The sequence below is a fragment of the Calonectris borealis genome, chromosome 3, assembly GCF_964195595.1.
Source record: "Calonectris borealis chromosome 3, bCalBor7.hap1.2, whole genome shotgun sequence".
Taxonomy (NCBI): Eukaryota; Metazoa; Chordata; class Aves; order Procellariiformes; family Procellariidae; genus Calonectris; species Calonectris borealis.
This window is the reverse complement of record NC_134314.1, coordinates 47,549,551-47,570,788: the sequence shown is the minus strand read 5'-3', so window position 1 is coordinate 47,570,788 and position 21,238 is coordinate 47,549,551. Positions and strand designations below refer to the sequence as shown.

Genomic DNA, 21,238 nt, shown 5'->3' with positions numbered 1-21,238 from the left:
CTGAATTGGTCAGGCAGTTGGACTAGATGACCATTGCAGGTCCCTTCCAACTGAAATAGTCTAGTCTAATATATTCTATTCTGTTCCGTTCTGTTCTGTTCTGTTCTATTCTGTTGTATTCTATTCTACATCTGTGTCCAAAGAAAGGCAACAAAGCTGGTGAAGGGTCTGGAGCACAAGTCTTACTAGGAGCGGCTGAGGGAACTGGGGTTGTTTAGCCTGGAGAAAAGGAGCCTGAGGGGAGACCTCATCGCGCTCTACAACCACCTGAAAGGAGGTTGTAGCCAGGTGGGTGTCGGTCTCTTCTCCCAAGTAACTAGCGATAGGACGAGAGGAAATGGCCTCAAGTTGCGCCAAGGGAGGTTTAGATTGGATATTAGGAAAAATTTCTTCATGAAAGGGTTGTCAAGCATTGGAACAGGCTGCCCAGGGAAGGGGTTGAGTTACCATCCCTGGAGGTGTTTAAAAGACGTGTAGGTGTGGTGCTTAGGGACATGGTTTAGTGGTGGACTTGGCAGTGCTAGGTTAATGGTTGGACTTGATGATCTTAAAGGTCTTTTCCAACCTAAACAACTCTATGATTCTATGATTCCATTCTATTCTATTCTAATCTTTAAACAGTTGCATATGGTGACTTTCACAAAAGAAATGCTACTTGTTTGTTTCACGTTCAGAATGAAATTATGTTTCCATTTGTTTTACTTTCTTTTTTCATTCTCCTTTGATACAGACCTGGCAAGTATGTCAACGCAAATTCATGAAACATGACACATAGTGCGGTCATCTTGAAATTATGCAAGCAAGGATCAGACTAGACACATGACCAAGCTACAGAAACATTATGGCTATAGAAGACCCTTAAAAATAATTCTCTAAATCAATATCGGTAAATCTTTTAAAATATTTTTTATGTTTTCTAAGTGCAGGCTCCTTGTTGGATATAATAATATAAATTTTCTATTAGATTCTGATGTATTTGTTTTAAAAAGCAAATAAAAGTTCATAGTTTTCTGAAAGAAAAAAAAAGCAAAATAATAATGCAGTTCTTATTCAACTGTTATATATGGAAAGTCATTCATGTTGAGATGATTAACTCTATTAGCATTAAAAAAATTGTAGTAGTGGGGATTACTAGGAAATTTGGAACTGTTTAAACTTAAGCTCAACTATTGAAAGAAAACTTGTCCACTGCCACTCCAGAATCCTGTTAGATTATGAGAACGTGTGTTGTTTCTATAGTCTTTATCCATACCTGTGAAGAAATTAATGCTGTTGCACTTTTAAATAAATTTAAGAAATTACAGATAATCATACATGGAGACTAATAAGAAACACATTTTCTGTTCTAGCTACATTGATATTCACCAGCACAGAAGGAATATCATGCTGCTTAATTAACCTGAAAACCCTTGGACAAAATATAAGATTGCTCTGAAAAATCACTATGTTAAAGAAGAGCAACTGGGCATTAAACCTAGGTACATTCATATCCGGTGGAAGATAATATGAACAGATTGAAGTCAGAGAGCAATACAGAAGAACCAGTAATAATGGAGATGATATATCCCCTTTATGTAGCCTGCATTACATTAAAAACGGTACAGGTCTCAAAGAAAAAATTTGAATTACGAATTTTTATGCAGCAATGGCTACATATTTTCTTATGCATATCTTCTTTATCAGTATTTTCTTATGATACACTGTGTATTAAGTTTCAAGAACTCGCAGACCACTTACAATATCTGTGTAACTTTATAAAGTATTAAAAGCCATGGGAACAAGATGACTGTAAAGAATTATAGCTCATTTGAATGACAGCATCTCCGACGCACTGACTTTTGCTAGCATTGCAGTTGTGGCCACGCACAATATGATTACTTTGTAATCATGGGCAATAGAGATTCGGGATGTTTCCTGAGAAAGCTGCATTATCCTCATATAATAACATTGATTTAAAATTCTTCTCCCAGTGTTGGTAACAGTGGCATCTGCAGAGAGCAATTTAGTTTTGAATGCTTGATACTCTCACCACAGCAGAGATCAACACTGAGTCAAGGATGTCTATCAGGTTCGTCTCACAACTTCAACAGAGGCTGAATTTGTTGAATTTTTTGGAACACAGTGATTTAGTAAGTTTTCTGTTGTCAAAGTAAAGACAAGGTCATTCTAATTACTAGTCTATTTCTTTTCTGAATCTGAAGTACACTTCAAGTAACTGTAAAATTCATGGTTCATATATTAGCATTAGTTTTTAGTTGTTAAAAAGAAACAAAAGAGTCAATTCAATAGCCCATAAATTACAATGCATTTGCAGATAATAATTCAAGTCACCAGCTGGAAGTACTCACAGTGACCATAAACTAGGGATCAGGTCTTGTGAGTACCCATTGTTTTCCATGTGAAAAACCCTTGTTTAACTCTGAATGCAATATTGCTTGGTTAAGAAACACATAAAGTGAGAAATACAGTAGTGAATTCACTCATGTAAATCTGCATGGTATTTCCCAAACTTAAAATCAGGTATGTTTCTTCCAGATTCCACAATTTTGGGCCTACTTCACTGAAACGTTTTTCTAAAATTTGAGTTAGAACTTCTCACATGGCTATGCTGGAAGGAGTTGATGCAAAAGACAGAGAGACTTTTTCACACCTTTTTATTCGACTTGCAAGAGGCGTAACAGTCAAACAAAGGACAAGACATAGTGAACTGCAGGTTTAGATACTAAAGAATATTGAAATGCTGCCAAAGATCTGGTGCTATACAAAAGAGAATAAACAAAGGATGATTTAAGGCACGGACATCAAACAAATGATGTAAGAAGAAATAAGAAGAAAAATATTTTTTTTTCCTGAGGTGCAAATTCCTCTTAAGTTCATCTCATAATTTACATTTCTGTCCATCTTCGTCCACAAATAGGGTGAAATTGTACTCACCTTGCATATCTCCCTTTAGCTAACTTTAGACATTACATTAATATATACACATCTATGTGTAAGCTGGTCATTTTATGCTCCCTTTACTGATAATTGAGAAGCACTGGCACTCTTACAGTATGCTTAATCTGATTTTAGGGTGAGATGGACAGAACCTGTGTGCTTCCACGAATTCTTACGCAAATGCAGAAGATGAGCACAGAAATAGATTTCTGTATAGCAGAAATGTAGAATTTTTAAGACAAAGTCCTCTCTATGAATAATTTTTTTATCACTTTTATACATCATATGTGTTCCAAAAAAAATTAGTACATACTGAAGAAAATCAGAATTTTTTTCCTGAGGTACTTAGTAAGTCTATGTTAAGTCATCTGCATTTAATGAAGTTAATTCCATGCAATGTCTGGCACTTCCAGTCCACTAAAAATCTAGCAAATAATATCTTTATTGTAAAACATCACCTTACACATACATTCAGTATTAATACAACTGAGGACATAGGCCACTTAGTTAAAAAACTTGCTTCAAAAATTATTTAAAATTTGGAACAGTAGTAGTTAGCATGTACAACCGTTTGTGTATTTAAGGTCTTTGAAAGCTAGGTCATAGTAAGGCTGCGGTATATTCCTAATGTCTGCTGGGAAGTAAATGTCAAGAAAAACCAAAGAGCTACAAAAATGTAAAGCTTCAACATTTTCCAAGATGAGGAAATAAACGTAAGCCAGTAAATGTGATTTTTTTTTTTCCATTAGGAGAAGACCTCAGGCTTTGTATTGACCTGACAGTGCAGGGTCTCAGAATTTGTCTGGGCTTGTCTCAGCCTGAGTTAGTTTTAGCTTGCTTTCATAGTTGTCTAGTGGTCAAGTGACTATAGCATGATGTGTTTTATCTTACGCTCGGTCAATACCACTTATGGTAGCGGTCTGACAAACTGAGGCAATCAGTTGTACAAAATGATAACCATTTCTGTCTACTGAGGCTGGGAAGGCTGCAGGGCAACTCTCTGAGCTGGGAGCCAATGAGAAGGAAGCAGATTGTGTTAAGAAAACATATAAAAATAAACACAATCAGGTTACAAGATGGGAGGAAGAAAGCAGGAACATTGTGCTCCTCCTGGTAAAAAAAAAAGAAACCCCTCAATGGGAACATTATCCTGAGGGAAGACCTCATGATGCTGTCATCTTGTAAGCCCCTCCTGCATTCTCCTTGAGAGGGACAGATATGTCCCTTAGGATCCAGCAGAACATTTGAAAGGTGACCATAACACAAAAGAAAAGGGTAGACACTAAGAAGGTTTTAACTGCATTATAAAAGAGAGACTTTTCTCTAGGAGATAACTTGGACCGTTAGACTGTTAAAACATTAATTGGGCTGAAAGTCAATTCTTGGTCCTATATATGGCGAGTTCTCTTTTGCCCATAAACAAGATTTTGAGTGCAACACAGATGAAGCTACAAAGCCTGTGATCTTAGGAGATCCGTGGGTAACATGACCTTGCAAAGCCAAGTTACTCCTTGCAAAGCCTAGCTTTGTAGAATTCATCCTGAATGTCTATTAAAAAAATAAAGATATCCTTCATTATTAAGTATTCCTGTATTGCTGTTTATCTATTAGAAAACATTCAAGTTATACCAGGTTTTGTCTACAAATGGAAGCATACATTTTGCCTCAGTATTGCCTGAGTCTCTCCTCTATGGTAAGAAAAAAAGTCTTGGTTTGATTAGGCTGGAAATTTGCTTCTATGTGAAGTGCATTTTTCAAGAAGTCAGGAAGAGCAGAACTGTAGTATTTGTTAAGCTTTGACTCACAAGTCTGTAACAGAATTTCCTCCTACCTTAAGGAAAGCAATATCCCAATGACTAGTCCTTATTCTCCATTAAAAATTTGTGCTCAGAAAGAGTATGAAAACATTCCTTAAAAAGTGAAGAGTATTAGAAGAATTTGTAAGAGGATTGCTCTCTGTTTTAATCACATTAGGATGCTCTCTTTTTAAATTACATTTACCTTTGCCTGACAGATCCATGCACCAGAAATATAAAATACTGTATTTATAAAACTTCACATTTGCTTTGAGAATGTGGTTGTAAAATTGATGCTACAAAAATTGAAATCCTGAGGTATCTAGCATCAAGTTACAGGAGCTTAATTACAGTACTTACTCTTTGCTAGTCCACTATGAAGGTTTTTAATAACATGCTGACTGAATTGAAGTGGCAAAAATTCTGGATTTCCAGTGTTTAGATTAGTCAAACACTCTAAGGGTAAGTGGTCTAGAAACATTATAACCAGTTCCTATCTACCAGCATGACTATCTACCAAACCCAAGATACACACACTTTATGATTCCTCTAAACTGTGTCTGTTTCCTTCTTTTTAGCAAGGCATGGAGTATGTTACTATTTTCTTGGGAGTGTGTTTTTGAACATCTCCAACTCTACAACAATACACACACAGGCACATACATGCATGAGTGCTTGCCTTCTTTTATATGAGCAGAATACTTGCTAGAATTGCAGGGATGAAAGCAGTTCAGCAATCTGAGAAGATAGTGCCGTTACATGCTTTGCTTTGCAAGACAGAGCACAAGAAAAGACACTTGAGAAGACAGAAGTCAGAAATAAATCATCTGAATGGTAACTGTTATCCAGTTGGAGGCCTCTTAGAGTCCAGATGTATTTGCGTACAGACACGCAAGCACGCTAGAGTGAGCATTTTTCTCCTTGCAACTTGATTTTGTCCTAAAATTATCTGACATTGCTCATTCTTCTTTCCCCTCTCTCACTGCACAGCTTGGTCTTTAGCGTCATTTTACTGTGGTGCCTTTGGATTAGAAACCCCATTGCTCAGGAACACACAAGACTGAATAAATAAGCGTGGAAGAGCACGTTAAGGCACACACCGCTGTACAGACGTGGTTTGGGAAGCAGTAAGCCTGCAGTGATGGACGAGCCGGTAAAGAGCACAGAGGGCTGAAAGTCACGGAAACCCATGTCCGGGAAAGCCCGAAAGCAGAAACGCTGCCGGCAGCTGCCCCCACGGTGTATTTGATCCCGCAGGGAACAACTGGTGCGGGCGGGCGCAGCCGGCGGCACAGCAGCCGCAGCACCTCCGGGAGACGCATTTTTCTACACAGGCAGGGCAGCGGACGGCGCTAGCGCAGGCGGGGAGCAAGGCGAGGAGCGGCCTGTAAGCCGGGGTAGGCCTGTGCACGGCGGCAGCTTTCCGGTGCGCGGAGAGGCGAGGAAGAGGGCGGGGGGCGGGCAGAGCCACGTCCTGGGCGCGGACGGTGGAGAGCCCCTCGAGGCGGGTGAGCGGGCCGGGCCGCGGCACCGCGATGGGCACGGCCCCGCACGGCCCGCCCCGCCTGCTCACTTTACGGCAGTGTCGCGCCGCGCCGGCTCTTCGCGGCAGCGGAACCGGCAGGCCGGAAGGCAGGTGCGCGGCGGGCTCGGGCGAGCGGGGGTCGGGCGGCTGCGCGAGACGGGAGGGCGTGCGGCTGGGACTCGCCGGGCTCCGGCGGCGGGCGGCGCGGGGGCTGCTGGCCGCGGCGGGCGGCGGCCTTGGTGGCGGCCGGAGCTCGCCGCGCTCCGGCAGACGGGGCGAACGTTGCTCTCCGCCGCGGCTGGTGCGGACCCGTGGTCTGGCTCCCTCGGTGAGGAGCGTGACCGCCCGGCCCGGCCTGCCCCGGCGGCGGTGCGCGTCCTCCCGCCGGTGCGCGGGTCTGCCCGCCGCCCCGGCGGGAGAGAGGGCGGAGGGGGGCGGTGCCGGGCTGCCGGCGGGGCAGCGAGGCCGCTGGCCGGTGCCAGGCCTTGCCTCCCCCTGGCCCGCCTCCCGGTGGGGGCCCAGCGGCAGGGCCAGCCGCGGCGGGCGGGCGGGGTGCCCTGGGCCGGCAGCGGGGCCGGGGCCTGCCGTCTGCATGCGTGTGCTCCACCTCCGCGGGTGGTACAAGATCACTAATAAAGGCCGGGTCCCGTTCTCCTCTCGTTAGCTTCTGGTCTCCTTCTCAGTGTGTTTATTGAAATAGGGGTAACGGGAGTGTTGTCAAGTGGGAAATGGCACAGGTGTTGAACGGGTCTGAATACTTTCAGTACTTACTACTGGTATTAATAACCGTAGAGAACTAGAAATGAAGAATGAAAGACCAGCACGTGATCATGTAGAGTGTTTTTCCCTTTTGACTACTACTTGCTTCATTTTGGTTGGTAATAGTAAACTGACAGTTTTGCTTGTAAAATGCATGACGATCTCTAGCATCCTAAGCCTTACCCTTCAGGTGCTTCAGGAAAGTGTATGGTGTTGGAATTCAAGTAATACCTTTATTTAAAAGCTTTTATGAGTTCTGAATTTAGGTTTCATTGTTTTTAATATACTAACATTTGTGTAGACCCTTTACAATCTTTTTAAAGAATTGACTGTGAAATAGTATTATTGAAATGGAACTGTTATTCTTCAGTTTTGCAGAGAAGAGATCTAATAGTCAGGCTTAGTTATTTTCTTGAGGATAGACTTGACTTGAGTGTAGTCAATGAGTAGAAAAAGTATTAGAAATTCCAGAGAAGATGCAACAAGGGTTATGTATGTTCCACATGGTAGGTTGCAGAGATAAATTTTTAGGAGGAAGAAAACCAAACCATCCGTCAGTTCAGGTGCAAGCTGACTTTCATCCGAAGACCACATTAATTATATTGGTGAGGTGCTGAGTCTAAGTGAACACACAGTGTTTTTCAGCAGATGCTGTAATAAAATAATTTCCTTGGGATCTGACTTGCTTCTGGCCATGACAGAATAAACTTGCATCATCCTGGAATTAGGTGTGTAGATATTTGGAGGAACTCTCTTCCCATTTATATGGGAACACTGACCAACTCCCAACTAGGGCCTTTATGCATTGTATATATTAGTTTAAATGTTAGACCTGCTCAGTTTTCTCTAAAAGCTAGCTTGGCCTTTGGAAGAGGTGAGATCTCTAGTTCCATTGAGTCAGAAAGAAGGTAAGAAATTGTCAAATGACAATATTTTGTTCTGGCAGTTCTGTGTTTATGGACCTTTCTTTGAAGCTAAACCTGAAGTGATACTTAGGTAGGCTTTCTGGTTTTAAAGTTAAGAGGAGAGCACACTGCTCCTTTTCACCTCTTTGTTTTCTTCTTCCTTCCTTTGTGTAGCTAACGTGTATGTATTTGAAATATATTAACATGTTTTTGCCAATAATCTGTCTAACCTGAGTTTGTTGTATCTTTCCTAGTAGGTAATGTCTTCTACATTGCTGGTAATTTTTGTTACCCTCCACTGCATCCTTCTAAACTGGTATATGTCTTTGTAGAGACAGGGTGTGCAACAAAGACAGCAGTACTCTAGTGGAGTCTTTTAATACTGACTAGTGGAAGGACAACTTGGTATATTTTAAGACCTCACTCTTGTCTTTAAATATTCATGTTTCCTGGCTTTCCATGTTTCCAGCATGGACAGATGACATGATGATTGTCCCTTGCTGTAGTCTATAGATGTGATTCTGCAAAACTGCAACTAATGTGTTGTTTCTTGGCATCCTCTGTTTTTGTGGTTTCTTACTCTTGCTTTAAAGTAATATGTTTTACTATCCATGTTGGATATGGTTCTTTCAGGATGATTGTAATTTGGCCCCTAAAATAGTTGCAGTCCCTTGTATCTCAGGATCATTTACAGATTTAGTAAGTGTAGTCTTAATTCTATTGTCAGGAAGAACATTTAGAGTTGAAAAATCTTTTTTTTACAGAGTTAATAGAAAATTTGTCCTTTGTAAAGTACCAGGGTGTATTTCTGCAGGTTCTTGCTAAACTACAACTCTTTCTCTGAAAGAAGTTACCCTTTATAAATACTGAACTGAGTTCAGGCTGGTCCATGCTCTTCCTGAGTGTTTCATTCCTCTTCTCTTGCATAGTCATAGGAGCTGCTATTGAGGTGGGGAGGTGGTTGGGGAAAGGAAGGGCACATGTTGTCTCTCGCTGGATAGTTATAATGTATAGTTTATTTGGAAGCTGTTAAATGTGTGATTAATTCTAGCTCATACTAGTGTTTTGAGTACTGAACAGGTTTCTTTTTCCCCCTACAAAATTTGCTGGAAGTCGTCATTACTGCAAATAACAGCTTAATGTTTTCCTGGTAAATTGTTTTTAGTAACAGTTGTTGAAGTTGGTGGTGAGCACTTTCCAGCTTACGCATTTTTTTTAAGCCTAATTATGCTTCAATGTTTGGAGAAAGAAGAAAAACCAAAATCTACTTTCTAGTTTGGACAAACTTAAATTTTTAAATTAAAGCAGTTTAACAAATGACCTATAATTTGTAGTTGGAACTGTGTTAGAAATATGATGGCTGATGTCTGTACTAAGAAGAGAAGGAAACAAGAGTTGGACCCACAAACAGATTTAGAGACATTAGGTTCCTAAATCCCAGATTGTAATCCTCAGAATCTCTGTTGTCATCTCACCCTGTAGCTCTTGTTTTCAAACAAAATGTGTATCTAGTGTCTCTCTCCTGTAGCGGCCGGTAGCAGGTGCTTAGGATGTACTGAAAAAAGAAATTGGAAAACATACAGTGATGCCTTTGCTTTTGCATTACCTTTCAGTAGTTGGTGATTTAAATAACTGATGATCTGCCTCTAAGCTGTTGAGTTCAGTAACTATCAAGGTATCTGACTTCCGTTATTTCATCTAATTCTTTTTGAGCATGCTTGAACTTCTAGTCTTTTTGGCATCTTGTGGCAATGAATTCCCAGATTTAATTATGTTCTACATAGGAAAGGCATTCCGTTTGGTATTGTTTTCACCCTAATATTCAGTTTTATCATGTACCTCCTTATTCTTACATTAGTGCAATAGTCAGTCATTCTGTATTTACCCATTCCTGCTTTTTAAACACCTCCTCATGTCACAGAAATGAGCAATTTCATGTTTATTGCAAGCACAATCCCTATGGGGATCTACAGTCAGGGCATTCTTTATGCTTATCTCTCTCTGAGGAATTTGATCGCCTCTGTTTGCACAAAGCAATGTGAGTACGTTCTTGTACTGGGTTTAGGAGTTAACTTCCATCATAGCCACAGTGCTTTAGATTTGTGGCTAAAACAGTGTTGATAACACACCAATGTTTTGGCTGTTGCTGAGCGGTGCTTGCATAGCATCAAGGCTTTCTTTTTCTCACCCTGCCTGCACAGCGAGTAAGCAGGGGTGGGCAAGAGGTTGGGTGGGGATACACCTGGGACAGCCGACCTGAATTGGCCAAAGGGATATTCCATGCTATGTGTTGTCATGCTCAGAAATAAAAACTGAGGTAGAGGAAGAAGAAAGGGTTTTCTTGGTTCCAGGGTATCCATTGTTTGGAGATTGGTGGGACATTGGTCAGCCTGTGGGATGTGGTGAACGATTTCCTTTCATTTGCTTGTGGTTTTTTTTTTCCTTTCTTTCCTCTATTAAACTGTCTATATCTCAACCCATAAGTTTTCTTACTTTTGTTCTTCCTATTTTCTCCCCTGTCCCACTGTGGTGGGGGGTGAGCAAGCGGCTGTGTGGCTGCTTGGCTGCTGGCCAGGATCAACCCACCCCAAGACTTTGCGCAGACACCTAAAAACGTGATTGAAGGAAGAAGTAACAGTGTGCTCTGGTTCTGTGGTAACAGTGCTCACTCAATTAACAGTGGTGTGAAAGATCCCTATGCCCTGTGTTCCTTGAGGTTATTCCAGTCACTTGGTATAGAATATTCCTCTTGAAGTTGTACACAACTTTGTATAGTTTATTGAAAATCCATTAGGCTAGGGAGAAACCAAGAAAGACTTAATTAGGCTACAGTGGCTATGCTGGACTGCTTGGGCATTTACCAGTTTGTCCTTACTGAAAGGGCAGTTGGTGTTTTCTGTGTTTTATTCAGTACGTTAACATGTGGACTAGAGTTTGGTGGCCGGCCTCTAGCTGAGCACTTCTCTTTGAGATGCATATTAAAATTCCTATTCTTTTTCTGGCTTGTTAAATCTTGTTGATGCTAGAGAAGAAACAGGAAGATGGAGAATGTTTTACCTAACTGATATTTTAGGGAGGGGAAAGTTGCTAGTTCTCCCCTTTCATTGTATGCGGAGTTTAGGATCGTAGTTTAGGAATATGGATTATACACCTCCCTAGACTTTCCCATCATTTGTTCTATGGCATGTATTTACTCTGAGCCATCTGTTACTCTTGCTTGCCCAAAGGCATGTTGAAAGTTTGGCCTGAAAAATAAACTGAATCTGATATTACAGGCCTGAATCTTAATCGTAAGCTGATCATACAGTAAGAATAGATGATCATGGAATGATGGGTTGGTGGTTGAAGCATTTATCGGGTGATTTGTGGAGTAAATTTTAGTTTTCCAGTTGTAAACTGAATTCTGAGAAAGTTGTGAGAATGAGTAGATGGGTTTGTACAGTAGTGCCTGACTTGCATGCATTCAAATATTTCTTAAAACATAGACAGAAACATTTCTATCTATATCAACCACTCCTTTCTTTGAAACTGGTGAAGACTGCTGAACTGAGTGGCTTAGTGAGTCTGTATTTGGAAACTGGATTCCGATTAATTTGTTCAAGAAATGTGAAGGCATTAATCTTAGCTGCTGCTTTAAGGGGGAACAATTTGTCCTCTCCTTGAAAGATTAGGGAAGAGTAAAGAGGATCCCTGAAAGTCCTCTCTTCCATTTCTTTCAAGAAATTTATTATTTGTGGTGAGTTGACCCCAGCCAGCAGCCAAATGCCCACCCAGCCTCTCACTCACTCCCTTCTGCTGCGAGATGGGGAGAAAACAGGAGACGTGTAACAGTTTCTCGGGAAGACAAATACCATAAGCGCGGATGTGTGTCCCCTCCCTTGCTTCTCCTTTCCCTGAGCTTTTATTGCTGAGTGTGACATCATAGGGTACAGAGCTGTGTTGCCTCTGAAGCATGAATATAAATAACATGCTTGATTATATAATTTTCTTGTAAGTGTGGCATTTTTGTTTATGGGGAGTCTTTAAAAGTTGATTCTATAAATCTGAACAGTTTGTGTACCTGCTGTGCTAAATACTGATGATACTCGTTCAAAGGCTCTTAATTGTTAAATAGGAGAATCTCGACTAATATGTGTGTATTTCTCAGCTTACAGTACCATTTTACTAAAACACGTTTTAAGAAATTTTACATACATTCTAACAGAATATGACTGCATTTCTAGAAATGTAACCATTTTAAAAATTGCACAACTGGAAAAAACCGTGCTTTAACCTCCTCAGACTACTAGAGACATAGGGGCTATTTTCCTTTTCATTAAATCAGCCAAGAATAGTAACATTATGCCTCAATTTTTGTTCTCCTCCCCATTTTCTCATGGAATAAGCACACATTTCTGATGTTTACAAGCTTTGTGAAAAGATGGTCAGGGGTTTCCTCACTGTAGGAAACCATACAGGTGTCTTTCTCAAAGAATCCTCTTGCATGTGTTGCCAACACTATAGGCAGTCAGCCCAGGAAGGGTGGGCAGCAGCTGTTAGTTTTGATTCTAGTTTGCACGCATTGTAATATTACAGGAATGCAGCACTATTTTTTTTTTAAGTTCTAATTCTAAACTGTAATAATAATAAATTATCAATTAGGAAGCGGTTATTTGCTGGTCATGAAATAGCTGGTGTGCTGTTTGAAATGCCTACGTAGCATGTGAGCTCTGAAGAGAAGGTAAGGGACTGTCTCTAATATTACTTTATGGGACTATGTGTCTATTCAATAGTTGAGTGTTGTTTAAATGTATTTTTAATTAACTCTTTTTTCATGATAGAAGGGTTAAAAGGAAGGATGCATGTTTTCAGGCTATAAGGGGTATACTTGAAAAGATGCTCCTTGCATTTTTTTTCATAGATTTTTAGGCTGAAATTTTGGCCATTTTTTTCCCTACATCCTACCAACTTTAAATAACAGATTATAATAATCTATATTTAAGCCAAATAAAAAGTGGGCAGTTGTCTGCCTTGGGACAGCTTCTGGTATGTCTGTTACAACCTTGGGTTTCTTTACAACTCTCTTTGCAGGGGAGGAGGTAGTACTGCCTTCAGGCAGTAGGAGGAAGGGAGGCACCCCCAAAAGGTACATGGAAGGCCGGGGTGGTTTAGACTGTGCTTTCAGCACTTCCTCAACTGGAAAAGCTTGTCTTGATAGGTTGATTTTTGGGAATCGGTATGCATCTTCCCTGCACTTCAGTATTTGACCATGTTATGTCAAACAGCAAGCTCTATTTTGAATGTGCCTCTCTTTGCTTTTCTGATAGGAAATACAAACTTTCATTTTTTTAACCCCTGAGCTGGACTGAACCTTCAGTGTGCCGTAATGTGCATCCAATAAGAGAGGGCTGCTAGACCGTGAGGGGTTCATTCATGTGGACATACGTTTGGAAAAGTAAATAAGCTGACAGAGACTTTTAGAAGGCATGTTAGAAAGACTGAGGGGTAGCATAGTGCTAACAAATAAATGGTTGTCTTATGGAAGACATTGGTCATCGGCAGAGATGATCGGTAAGTCATCTGACTTGGAAGACTAACCAGAAATCACTTTGAAAGAGGAGGCATGTCAGGATTTCTTGTTAGCTGTTTTATGCAGAAAGCAGGAATTAACTATCCAGTAATCGATAGCCCTCAAAATGCCAAAGTGTGGTCAGAAAACAAAATTGGTAGAATTTGTCTGTTTTACATTGTGTAGATCTGTATGTTTTGTGTGTGCCTTACAGTTTGGGGATTTGGGAAAAGTTATCTTGGTTATTTTGTGTTCTTAGAGAGTTTTGTTAAAAAGCATGAAGTTCTGTGTATTCATAAATCATGATGTTTCTCAGGAAATCAGGAGTTACTGGGGACTGAGAGTTTTTGGCAGGTTGGTACCGCCACATTGGTAAGAAAAGCTGATGGAGACTTTAGGAGTGTTAGAAAGATTGATGGAGACTTTAAGAGTGTTAGAAAGATTGAGGAATAGCATAGGGCTAAAATCTACTCAAATTTAGCAAAGTTTAAATATGTGTGTTTAATGTATTGATACAGGACTTAAATGCAGCAGCCTGGTAACTAATATTTAGGGGATGCTTATCTGTGACGTTTTATTAGCATCATCTTAGTATATTAAGAATTAAAATACTTTTTAGAGAGATGAATTTTGGATAAAATGCACAGCTTTCAGCTCCCAATTGCTGTGTATTATTGGGAAGATATTTACTATATCTTTACAATGGAGTGTGCACATGATCATAATCCTGACCCAAACTGGCCAGGTCCATGTTCCGTACCATATGACATCATGCTCAATATATGAACTAGGGGAAAGCTGGCCGGGGGCTGCTGCTTGGGGATGGCTGGGCATCAGTTGGTAGGTGGTGAGCAATTGCATCGTGCATCACTTGCTTTGTATATTCTTTTATCATCATCATCATTATTATTATTGCTATTTTATTTTATTTCAATTATTAAACTGTTCTTATCTCAACCCACAAGTTTTTTTTTCACTTTTACTTTTCCAGTTCTCTCCCCCATCCCACTGGCAGAGAGGGAGTGAGCGAGCAGCTGTGTGGTGCTCAGTTGCCGGCTGGGATTAAACCACGACACAGGCACAGGTCTTCAGAAATGTTTTCACATTGTTGGTTTTCTATCCGAAATCACAGCTGGTTTTGGAGAGAAAAATGTACATGCATGTGCCTGAATGCCCTGAAGGAAATGGGCTCTAGGCTTTGTGTGGTACTTCTCTGTCTGTGTCTGTTTACGTGTGTGTTGTAAACATAACCACAGTAGACAGGTGAGGTACTCTCATAGTAAATTACATAGGTATGAGTCCATAGAGTTCTTGGGGGCAGTATTAAAATGCAAAGTTTCTTGTACAGATTCCCTGGGATGCTTGTTGGGGATCAGGGTGAGAATAGTAGACCTTCTAACAAACGATTTGTCAAAGTTATTCTGTAATGAAGCTGAAGACTTTGTTTCTGCTTTCCGGTCTTGCTTCCAGTTGTTTAGGAGCTCGACCTTAGACCTGGTTAAAAGCAACCTTTACATTCATTACTTTTAAGATTAATCTAGGCAAGGTAGGCAAACTTTGGTAGTATGTGTAGGGTTTGTATCTGCAATTATGCTTTAGGGGCCAGGATTAGAAACAGGTAGTTCCCCCCCCACTGCCTCCTAAGGCTCAAGGGCAGGTGTGAGTGCTGAGTTTTCCAGAATAGTTTCCTCCAGAAGGCATGGACCAATGCTGTTTTCATAAGAAGCAGTGGCAAAAAACATTCCTCAGCCCTCAGTTTGAAGTGGTGAAATGCTCCGGACTATCCCAAGGTGTATTTGTAGGACTGAATATTTTAGTGTTGTAAGAATGGAGATGGAAGGGAGTGTTGGAGAGGAGAAAAATTAAGCATATTCTGGTTTTTGAGCACAGTTTTCAATCCAATTCACTGATAATGAACAGAAGCTGTATGGTATCTTTACTATTTCTGTAGCATCTGCTGAAGGTTTATTGTTTAAATGAAGTTAGATTTGTCCCTTCTCTTAAGCAAACGCATGCTAGTCAGGCTTGATTTGAAATATAAAAAAATCTAGTTAGTTATTTCCTTCTATGGAGAATGCCAAAGCAGAATTAACTAAATTAAGAATAAGATGTACCTACCATGAACAGTATGACTTAGGTATCCTAATTGTAGTAATTGGATACACAGTTTGGTATTCTGCACTTTCAGGTATGCGTCTGTTAAATAAATATATCCTTTTGGTCTTACTCATTTTATGCTGCTGAAGAAGCTGGAGGGTGAAGTAGAATTGCTTTCCTTCTGGTAGTCCCATTTCCCTTGAAGAGTCCTTTGGAGTTTGTTTTCTTCAGTGTACCAGACATAAGAAACATTCCTCAAAAGAAAATAAAAAGCAGAACCTGATCTTAGCAGTACACCAAGCCCAGGAGCCAAGTGTAATTTATCTTGTCTTTTGAAAGCTAATTATTCAGTTAATTTTACTTGCTTCCTGAGCTTTGGATATCCCAACAGTAAGCTTCTATTATATGCATTGATATTTCAGTTAATTAAAGATATTTTGTATTGTCCAAAAGTGATTTCGTATTATAGCTTTATGATTAAAAAAAGTTAATAAAAATAAGTAATATTGTTGCCCTGCCAAAGTAGAGGTCCGGTTTATTAACTTCAGTGGTATTAATCCGAGTCGTTATTTCTTCTGCTCATGGGATGTTACTAGCTAATTCCAAAAAGGCGTTTGGATTTTCACCATATGTCATAGTTGTCTATGTCCAGGCATAGCTGTGTGTTACCCATGAGAGATGAACCTGACTGCACACTGAAGCTGATACTCTTCTTGATAATTCCTCACATTAATCTGCCTTGGTTGCATAAAGGTGCTCACATAGGTTTGTATAGATAGTGTTTAACAAATCTTTCTAGAAGAGCTGTAATGTGATGATTTTTACCTCTTTCACAATTAAGTTACACTTAAATGCTTCTTGTATAATACCATTAGCTATATCTTTGCAAGAATGTTTTTCAGTATGATTATTTTCTGGTTCTTGCTTTTCTTCTTGGGTTGCTGAAGGATTTTGACATGTAGACGCATCCATTCTCTCCCTTTATGTGATGTAAGGTCAGTTCACCCTCCCAGATCACTTTCACTAATGTTTTGAAGTGAAGTGTTACGGGACACCTGATGTTCTGAAAGGGCTAATGTACCTGTAAACTGTTCTCCTGGGAGAAGGCGAGGGAGTGGATGACCAAGAAGCAACTCCCCGGCTTGGTTTAGAAGCAGTGCTAGAATGGGAAAGCTTGTTTTGGTAAGCTTTTCTTGTGGCAATCTTCAGACCTTTTGTGGTCTTTGGTATGGTGGAAGTACAGTTAAGACCCGTTGGGGGCAAGATTCTGAGTCTGCTCAAAAACATAACAGAAGCGTACCAGAGATGGAAGAGCAGACGAATACCAGTGGAGAACTATAAGGGCATTGCCAGGTGCAGAGATGCAGCTGGAAAAGCAAAAGCTCAGCTCGAATTGAAATTGGCCAGAGATGTCAAAAACTACAAGAAAGGGTTCTTCAGGTACGTAAACAGCAAGCAGAAACAGAAGGAAAATATTGGCCCGCTGTGAAACAGGAGAGGTGAATTAGTCGCCAACAACGCTGAAAAGGCAGAGGTTCTCAACACTTTCTTCACCTCTGTCTTTACCAGCACTGTTGGGCCCCAGGCCTTGGGATCAAAAATCCAGGTTGATGTAAACACAGACCCACCGTCAGTGAAGGAAGAGTTGGTATGTGAACTATTACAGGAGCTTGACCCCTACAAATCGATGGGCCCTGGCAATATCCACCCAAGCGTGCTAAGAGAGCTGGCTGACATCATTGCAAGGCTGCTCTCCATAATCTTTGAGAAGTCGTGGAGATCAGGGGGCGTCCCAGAAGACTGAAAGAAGGCTAATGTCACCCCCATTTACAAGAAGGGCTAAAGAAGGATCCAGGAAATTATATGTCCATCTTACTTCAATCCCTGGGAAAGTTACGGAACGAATCCTCCTGGGGACTATCACAAGTCAAATGAAGCACGTGACTGGGAAAAGCCAGCATGGATTCACCAAGGGCAGATGGTGCTTGACAAACCTGATCACCTTCTACAATAAAGTAACCTGCTCGGTTGATGTGGGGCGAGTGGTGGACATTGTCTACCTGTATTTCTCCAAGGCTTTTGATACGGTTTCCCACAGCCTCCTCCTAGAGAAACTGATGCATTACAGTCTAGACAAGTGGTCTGTGCAGTGGGTGGGAAACTGGCTGATGGGCCGTACCCAGAGGGTGGTGGTAAATAGCTCCTTTTGAAACTGGCAACCTGTCATAAGTGGGGTCCCCCAGGGATCGATATTGGGCCCAATGCTGTTTAGTATCTTCATAAATGACCTGGATGATGGGATCAAGTGTACCCTGATGAAGTTTGCCGGTGATACCAAACCGAATGGGGAAGTGGACACTTCGGAAGGGAGAGCCATCCTGCAGGAAGATCTGGATAGGCTGGAAGAGCGGGCTAACAAGTACCTTATGAGTGGGCTAACAAAGAAAAAGGTAAAGTCTTGCACCTGGGAAAACATAATCCAGGAGTGCAGCACAGGCTGGGATCTACCTAGTTGGGGAGCAGCTCTGTGGAAAGGGACCTGGGGGTGTGGGGGACAGCAAGCTCAATATGAGTGAACAGCGTGCTGCTGCAGCAAAGAAAGCCAACGGGATGCTGGGTTGCACTAACAAGGGCATCACCAGCAAAGATAAAGAAGTCGTCATCCCACTCTACTCCACGCTTGTCAGGCCACACCTGGAATACTGTGTTCAGTTTTGGTCCCCACTGTACAAAAAAGATGTGGACAGGCTGGAGAGGGTCCAGAGATGGGCCACAAAGATGATCAAAGGACTGGGAAGCCTGCCATATGAGGAAAGGCTGAGAGAACTGGGCTTGTTCAGCCTTGAGAAAAAAAGGCTTAGGGGAGAGCTTATCATCATGTTCCAGTATTTAAAGGGTGGCTACGAAGAAGATGGAGACTCCCTTTTTACAAGGAGTCACGTGGAAAAGACGAGGGGTAATGGTACAAGTTACTCCTGGGGAGATTCTGATTGGATACAAGAGGAAAATTTTTCACAATGAGAACAATCAGCCCTTGGAATAATCTCCCCAGGGAAGTGGTGGATTCCCCAACATTGGACACTTTCAAGATTCGGCTGGACAGGGTGCTGGGCCATGTTGTCGAAACTGTGCTTTTCCCAAGAAAGGTTGGATCAGATGATCCTCGAGGTCACTTCCAACCTGGTATTCTTTGATTTTATGAAGATTACTTGTTATCACAGGTCGTGTAACATTTAAGGGTTTGACTTGATCTGTGGAGAAGGTTATTTTTAAAGCAGACTATGTGCAACAGAGAAATACAGATTTTTTTTTTTTTTTTTCTGTTCTTGCCTTCCCATTAGAGCTCAGAAGAAAGATAAAAGCTTTTGTTAGTGGTTTTCTGCTACAATAAGCCTATTACGCTTGCTGATTATTACTAGTACAAATTTTTGTTTGCAGGTAGTTGCACAGTTGTACTTCTGTGCAGTAACCTCAAGTTGTTTATTCCATTAAAATTTTATTGTGAATCTTTAGCAACTGTGATAAGCAATTCTTTTACCTCCTGAAGCTGAATTGCAAAGAACCTGGCAATGCCATCTCTGTGGCCAGTAGTTAGCATTGGAGGCTTTATCCTTGTGTGTGCTTGCTGTTCACTACAGGAATGTGTTATGGAGGCTTTCTTGCTACCATCTGAAGAGGTGCTCTAGAATGGTCTTATCACAGCAGTTATGCAGTTATGTATGCATTATTATAGCAGATATTTTTGCTGAAGTGCATCTCACGTCCTCTCAGCCATCCTCAGTGAGATGCATTACTTAGCTGTCGTTGGCCCCAAGGTTTTTTCTTTCTCTCACTTACCTATTGTTTTTCATCCTCCCTTTACTTCCTTTGGACACGTACATCCATATTTACCTTCCATACATCTCCTGCTTTTCCTTTAGTGACAAACTTTTGTGGAACAGAGTAAGGTGAACCCCCTGGGGTTGTTTTCAATCTCTGTTGATAGCACAGTGTGAAAGAGAGAGGCATAGAGAGCCACCTGTCAGCTAAAGCAAAAACAAACACACACACACACACCCCTATCTTGTATTTGTGACTCATGCCTAGTGTTTAAATGAACATACATGTTATGTATGTTGAAGTTGGAGATTCACTTGTATTGCCTCTCCACATGTAAGGCGAGTCTTTAAGTCTCAATTGCTTGGGATGCAGTTTGTCTCTCGCTGCAGGGAATGAAAAAGTTAAGGTGGTGGGGTGTAAAAATGCAGACATTTCTCAGTCTAACAATTGAACTACATCTTATGTGCTTGGAAAAGAAAGATGAGTTATTCTGAAAAAAAGGTTGTTTTAAACTTTGTTTGATTTTGGAAACGACAGCTATCCTTAGTAATGATCTCAAAGCACATCTAAAATGAACAGGTTATTGGGCCAAGCCACATGTTTGGCATCGCACCAGAACAGTATCGGGTGTAATCACAGGGAACGCCTCTCCAGCTGATGCTGGCAGGAACAGTGTTAGGCAGCTGGTGTTTAATCCCATGTGCGTGGCTAAGACTGTGAGAGAGAGAATCTGGAAAGGGTTAATGCTGTATTGAATGCATGGCTTGCAATTCCATTTTTTGTTTTTTTAGGGGGGGGGCGGCGATTGGTTTAGTGACTTACATAATTAAGATCCTGAAATTGTCTCTTACCCGAATGATGGCACACACAGGCACTGTTATGCCTCCTCATTATGCTGAAGCATTTGTTTGAATTCTGGTATTCACTGAGGTGAATACCATGTGTCAGGCAGCCACTATTTCTTCCTGAATACATATTCCTTAATCTTGACATCTCGCTTTCAAAGTTTGACCCGGTCTTGACTGGAGATCAGCAATATTCGACCCAGACAACTTGAGAGAATTCCAGTGTGCTATCTGAGCCTTTTGCAGAAAATTAGATGTCTGAAACTGTACAATTGTTGCTACATCATATAACACTGCTTATAAAGGTGCAAAATATGAAGTTGGGAGATATTAATATTGTAGTATCTTGCTTTGGCCTGCTGTTTATGATTAATGTCCCAGACATTATTAAACCACTATTATCCCTGGCTGTCAACTTCGGTGCTAGGTGCTGTATTTGTACTGTTTGCATCAAACATGCTTGGATAAGAAGTTTAAGTGAATCTAATACAACTGTCCCTATCGTTGTAAAATAGCTTTTTCATCTAATGCTTTTATTTATTTCTTTAAAATGGCAGTGAGAAATACACACCAATAGAATGTGGGTTTCTTAAAATATTGAGACTGATTTGTAAATAAAATATGAAGTTTACCTTTGTGTTAATGAAGCTGCTGAGGTTAATTGTAGCAATTCTAAAATGTGTGCATGTCACTAAAGTTTAGTGATTCAGGATTTATGTATTTTTATTCCTCTTGCACAGTAGTGTAAAGAAGTAAAATATTCTGTATGTGAATATATTTAAAATGTTTTAATGTGTCCTTACGGTCTTGCTGCTTTTGTGTTTGATTTAGATAATCCTGTGCTAATATTGATTTTAATGGTTTTTAAATGTCTTTAAAGTACAAAAAAAGTTACTGCATTGGTCCTTTTTATTTTTTTATTGCCTTATGTCTGGGATATCATTTGCCTTTTTAGCTTCCTTTTCATCTCAAAGGATTCCACTTTGACAAGTGAAAGTAAAAATGCC

At 40.8% G+C, this 21,238-nt stretch overlaps 1 protein-coding gene across 10 annotated transcripts in view; it reads left to right on the top strand.

Annotated features, from left to right (window-relative positions):
• Positions 1-6,275: 6,275 nt before the first annotated feature.
• Positions 6,276-21,238, top strand: part of ASCC3 (activating signal cointegrator 1 complex subunit 3) — a 285,630-nt gene continuing 270,667 nt past the window's right edge. For 4 of the 10 annotated variants that reach the window (XM_075145563.1, XM_075145564.1, XM_075145566.1 and 1 more), the window contains exon 1: positions 6,277-6,369. The gene's annotated coding sequence lies outside the window, so the exon portion shown is untranslated. Of the gene's footprint in view, positions 6,370-21,238 lie in introns of all 10 variants that reach the window. The other 6 variants (XM_075145570.1, XM_075145569.1, XM_075145567.1 and 3 more) reach the window with 3 other exon arrangements.